The sequence below is a fragment of the Mastigoproctus giganteus genome, chromosome 6 (assembly GCF_048544385.1).
Source record: "Mastigoproctus giganteus isolate SK-2022 chromosome 6, ASM4854438v1, whole genome shotgun sequence".
Lineage (NCBI taxonomy): Eukaryota > Metazoa > Arthropoda > Arachnida > Uropygi > Thelyphonidae > Mastigoproctus > Mastigoproctus giganteus.
The window spans coordinates 131,319,235-131,325,666 of record NC_143580.1 but is presented as its reverse complement, the minus strand read 5'-3'; the positions used below and the strand labels follow the sequence as shown (position 1 = coordinate 131,325,666).

Below are 6,432 nucleotides of genomic sequence, written 5' to 3'. Positions count from 1 at the left end.
AAACTTGGTTTGAGGAGCATGACACTCATGTTTAGCAACTCCCATATCCTGCACAATCACCAGACAAACATTATTGAGTCACTGTGGGCACATTTGGAGAGGAGAGTGAGCAGCAGATTTTCTCTACCTTCATCACTCAAGGAAAAACGTTCCTTCTTGTAGAATGGTACAATATTCCTCTTAAGACAGTTCAAGATTTGTGTAAATCTATTCCACAGAAGTACAAGCTGTTTAAAAAGCAAAGGATGGCCCATCACCATATTAGTTCATACCTGTAACTCTTATCACAGAGTTTTCATTATTTTATCCACCTCCTGTGTATATCCTCTTTCATTTCTTTAGCCCATTCTCTTGTCCCAGGTATAATTTCAAAACATTGAAATTATTCTTGAATTTCATATTTGCATGCACTTTATTAGTTCGAACTTTGCATTCTCGTTTTAACATGTTTTAAATGTTCCTCTATGGTTTCGAGTTTTCTACCTCTTTCTCTTATCTATCTACATATATATGCGCGCACACAAAATGTAAATTAAATTAAAACTAAAATTATGACAGAGAATTATAAAATTAATTTAACTTACATATATATATATAGGGTGTCCGAAGAGTCGGGAACTATAGAGAGCCAATTTTGTAAATAAACCTGGAACCTTAATGGTTCCAGATTTTTCGGACACACATATGTGTGTGTGCATTTAATCTATTATGAAATATTGGAATAAATGTAAAAGGTATGTCAGATAAGATTAATGCCATCAAATGTAGATTAAACATTACCTCGTTATTTGGTTTTTAGGAACAACTAACGGTATATTGCTCCGGGATATGCGGTGGTCATTCCCTGACGTTTCCGCATCCTTCGTATTTGGTGGTAACGGGCTCGAACCCCGGTCTAATCAAGAAGCGTGTGCTACGCACTGCTGCTCCTTCCCACCTGGCTACGGAGGCACCGAACATTACATCAGTCTGTAATATAATTACTATAGTAAGAGTATAATTGGTACTATATAGATACTCAAAGTATATGACGTAGCCCAGTGGTCAGGAGTGAGAGTGCATAGCACACGTTCCTTGAGTGGACCGGGATTCAAGCCCGCGACTACTAAATACGATAAATATTTGTATTGGCGATTTATTGTAAACTCTACTGACTTTGTTGTCGTGCCCGAGAATAAACAGAAAATTTATTTATTTTATTATATTAAAACATAGGCATAAAAGTACTCTGCGGGCCATAAAGACTAAGAAAGCCTGTGCTGGTCTACATTGCTACACTCTAAAAATAAACATAATTAGCAATATTATATAAAATAGAACAAAATAAAATAATGATTATGTAACTAATTATTGATATTCAGATACATCGAACGGAACTTTTTCAAGGGCTAACCCCATTCAATATATCCCTACAATAATTAGTAAGGCTATCTGTTTCTGATTGTTATCTGTCTGTTTCATAGGTCCAAATAATAAACCTAAAGGCATTTTATGCTAAACTTTAAATTTAACAGCAAACAGACAAGATAACGGCTAGCCCAACAGATAGCTTTGAAACGAATATACAGAATATAATACAGAAAAAAAGGGTACCAACCATAATTTTCCCTTCAGTTGTGATTTTTTTTTCAAAAAAAATGTGGTGATTTTTTTTTTTCAAAAAAAAATCACCGCAACATTTTAAATTATTTTTTCCAAACAAATCACTATAACTGAAATGAAACTTTGCTTTTGGCTGTCGTGTAACTCATATTTATTACAATATATATATACACAACGATGAGCCAAAATATTATGACCAGCGAGTCGTTATGCAAATCGAAGCAACTGCTGGTGAACTACTTCGCGTGCTCGGGTCGGGACACGATATAAAAAACATCTGATACTGAGCTCCGTTAATCAATGTTCTCTTTTCTTCAGATGGGAAAGTCAGCAGACTTAAGCAAGTTTGACAAAGGCCAAATTGTAATGGCCAGACGACTGGGTTAGAGCATATCCGAAACCGCACGTTTAGTTGAATGCTCACGGTCAGCAGTGGTTATTACCTACCGAAAGTGGTCCGAGGAGAGAAATCCCACGAACAGCCTGCGAGATGTTGACGACCATGGCTCGTCGATGCTCGAGGTGAACGAAGGCTCCCCCGGATGGTACCTGGCAACAGAAGGACGACTGTGGCGCAACTCGCCGGTAATTGAAATGCTGGTGACGGGAGTAATGTGTTACAACAGACAGTACATTGAACCCTGCTGAAAACGGGATTGCATAGCCACAGGCCGCTCTGAGTACCCATGTTAATTACGGTTCATCGGCGACAGCGTCTACAATGGGCACGCGAGCATCGAAACTGGACCTTGAGTGATTAGAAAAAAAGGTCGTCTGGTCAGATGAATCACGTTTCCTGTTGCACCATGTGGCCGTCGTGTGCGTCGTTTACCTGGGAAAGTGATGGCGCCTGGATGCACTGTGAGACGAAAAAAAGCCGGGGGCGGCGGTGTATCCCAGAGTATTCCAGCAGAACATCGCTTTGGGCAATGTTCAGCTGGAATACCCTGGATCCAGTCATCCATGTTCCGAGCACTTTGACGTCTGGCGTCTAGCGGTGGTAGACGTCAAACGCCAGACGTTTCCCTCTGGCGGTGCAGTCTTTCAGCAGAATAATGCGCCATGCCACACTGCTCAGATTGTTTGCGACTGGTTCGTGGAACATGAGAAAGACTTTCAGGTATTGCTCTGGCCTCCAAATTCCCCAGACATCAATCCCATCGAGCATCTGTGGTTTTTTTTTTTTTTTTTTTTTGTTTTGTTTTAGTTGTTGGCGCATCGGCTTCTGTGGCCATAATGCACCTCCCAAGGTTTTTGCACTACTATGATCCTAACCCGAGGCGGGATTCGAACCCGCGACCTTTGGGTTGCCAGGCAGGCACTTTACCCTCCTAGCCCGGTCGGCTCTGTAGTTTGTGTTGGAACAACAGCGAATAGGGGAAACCCTGGAGTCCGCCAAAAAAAAAAAAAAATAAAATAAAATACTTTGAACTCCGATCTGCGGCGTCTCAACCACGGACCTTACAGGGTTAAAGGATCTGCTGGTTACGTGTTGATATCAGATACCACAAGACACATTTAGAAATCTTGTAGTGCCCATGCCTCGCCGGGTACGAGCTGTTTTGACTGCACGTGGAGGACCAACATCATATTATGTAGGTGGTCATAATGTTTTGGCTCATCGGTATATATATTATTTTTTTAATGTAAAAGTTGTGTATTATAGTTACAGGTCTTTGTCTGGCTGTGTAGCTAATGGGAGATGAAATTAGGAAGGTAATAAGGATAGCAACAGACACTCCTGCTCTCGTATTACACTAATAGCTCAGAGTATGGAAGAATTTTAGTTGTAGGAAAGTAAACAGTATATGATTGAAGAATATAAATCTAGTGCTCGGGTTATCCTGGAGCCCAATTTCCCGTCCGTGTTAGTAACGGCCCTGGACATGGTAGATATATGCATGTGGAAGTGGTTGTCTTTATATTTATAGTTAAGTATAAAGACAATACTTAACACAAAATCTTATACTTGTAGTTAAAATTCTATGTAAAATTAAAATTCTATTTAACATTACTACATATCTTATACTTATGTTAACACAATTTTAAATCAAGGTGTTAACTTAAATGAGTGGGTAACTGGCTGATATATGTGAAATCGTATCTCTTCAGGAGTAATGTGCCGTAAAATATACGGCACATTACTCCCGATTATTTCAACTCTGCTCCCTCGTGGGGAGCAGAGTTGGAATAATCCACGTCCTCCCCACACCTGGTGGAAAAGACCTGAGTTCAAATCCCATCAATCAATGATGCCAAGAATTTTTGGCCTTTTTCACAACGTGGCTGAGTTAGTCGGTCTCGGGAGAGGGTAACATGGTTTTTTCTCCCGGAAACTTGGGATTTTCGTCAAAAAAATAACAAATCAACTCTAGAACAAATACAATTTACAGAATTTTTTTTTTCACAAAAAAAAAATACTTATATACGGCACAATTTGGTCTAAAACCCTAGTCTCCACATGCTCACACTCAAATAAAGTGAATAAAAAGAGTAGAATTACGAAACTGTAGGGTGGCAATGTGGAAAACAAAACTAAATAGCTTAGTCAAAGCATCATATAATAATTTCGCTGGAATATATTAAACTAAGAAAATAACAGTAATACCAATAACTTCAACGCAGACTTACTGAGACCGTAAAATATAACTAATTTAGAAATCAAAAGAAGGGCAAAAGCCAAAAATGGTTTAACACCAAAAGAATAATAATTTTTAAGTTACTAAAGATACCAGCTTACAATTACAAACCGAAATTGTGAAATGTTACATATTTCAAAGGAAAACTATATGCTAATTGTGCCGAAATTCAAAGTAGTAAGAACAGAAATGTCAAACATAAATGAAAGTTGATGATGCGGAAGGAAAATAATAATAATGCCCATCGTGGCTACAACCAAACGATTTTGCCAGATAAAAAGATGTCAAGACAAGAATCCTCTGACATGTGGACGTGTATCTTACGTAGAGTGGCTTAAGAACATTGGTTCAAATCCATCTTGGTTCACTGTGATGATAATTCTATAAATGGCTAGAAATTATTGCAGGGCTATCTGAGTGAAATATCACGTATGCAACAAGTAAGAATAAGAGGAGTGAAAAATGGAAAAAGAAGAAATGTAGCCACGAACATTATCCTTCAGAAAACTGCTGGAAATTGGACTAACAAGCAACTTTTCGTAAACCAGAGAACCAAGGAACGGAGCTACATGTTTCAACAGCTGCCGCTTTGTGCTCTAAACTACTACGGAAAGAAATCAAGCCGTAACGTTAAACAAACCCAGAACTCACCGCACTACAGGAGTAAAAAGAGCGGTGATTGTGAGGGAATACAATACATAATACCTATGTGTGAATACTAAGCTCTAAAAGCGAAGCGAACCCGTGTGAACTAGAGACAGAAAAATGTAATTCTTAAAAATCAAGATTATGGGGATAGAAAACGACAGGGCAAAGCAGCATGTACGTAACCATGAATATTTTATTTATTTATTTATTCATTCATTCAGTTGATTGTGAGTTACAATCGCCCTTTGTACGGCGTGTAATCTACAGGATTTTTTTTATGTTCATTAATTTCTTTATTCAAATAAGTAGGAATATGATAAGAGAAAGACGACAAAAATTACATAATCTGCAATTCACCTAGTTACATAACTACACTTTTTTTTTTACATATTTGTTACCTCCGCCTTAACAGTCCTGTACTCCATGCTTCAACAAGAGTCCTTTATTTTTACTCTTGACGTTTCGTTTCTTCCTGCAGTTTTCTTTGGTTTTCTTTAAATACTGTACCATCAAATTCACTATAATATTCTAAGACTGAACGTACATCATCCACATCACTTGCAATAGTTCGTAAAAAGTTGGCTATGTCATAGAGAATTTTATCTTCATCAGTGTCTGTCCATTTCTTTAATTTAAATGCATTTTCAGGTTGCAGTTGAAAGGAATTTGGATTTCAATCAACAAAGATTACCTTGGATAAATCTCTTTTGAGGAATAGCAAATCCTTTACATGATATCCCTGCATGTATCGTGTTGCATCCCTAACAATCGATACATAATATATCCATTTGGATCAAGATTATCGAGGATAGGATATGCTGCAAAACCCTGTTCACTTGTAAATATAACCACACTTTAAATACAGGTGGACCGGACCCACTTGAAGAAAATAATCAACACCAGACCTCTTCTTGAACCTCCATCCTGTTTTATACGTCCTGCGTGTATTAAAATACCAGTCATTTCCAAACCAAGATTTTAAGGAGGCTAGTAATAAGGCCCTGTCAAAGGATTTGGAAGAAGCTTTTCTCGAGAAGGCTCTTTTGATCATCTTATTGTAGTACAAGATTTCTTTATAATTCCTTATAATATAAGCTTTCCATATGGGCATCTTTGAAAATTCATCAGGTAATATGTTGCCATTATCATCTCTTCTATGAGATCCGCACTCATAGACGAGAAACAGCAACCAAGAGAATACCGAACCAAATGCTATAAAAGTAAACTTCATGGCTCTCTTCCGGAATTCGTTAGATTTTTGCTTGCTCTTTTCATGAGATGAACAGTCGCTAGCTGGTTTGGAATCATGTGTAGTGCTCTTGTCTTCATCCATCTTTAATTTTAAAATTTCATTGGAGAGTCTCTTCACATCGCTTCTAGTTGAAGAACCAACGTTTGTTGATTTATGAAAATTCCTGTCGGCACACGAAGCACGTGACCATGTTCTCTTGCATTCCAATATACAGATGGGAGCAGCATTATAAATATTATATACGAATAAAATGAATAGAATGTATAGAAACTGTATTGTTCTTCACGGTCT

The 6,432-nt window shown here is 37.9% G+C and overlaps 1 pseudogene; it reads right to left on the bottom strand.

Moving 5' to 3' along the window:
- Positions 1–5,337: 5,337 nt before the first annotated feature.
- Positions 5,338–6,222, bottom strand: LOC150084584 (mitochondrial import inner membrane translocase subunit TIM50-C-like; annotated as a pseudogene).
- Between the last annotated feature and the right edge of the window lie 210 nt (positions 6,223–6,432).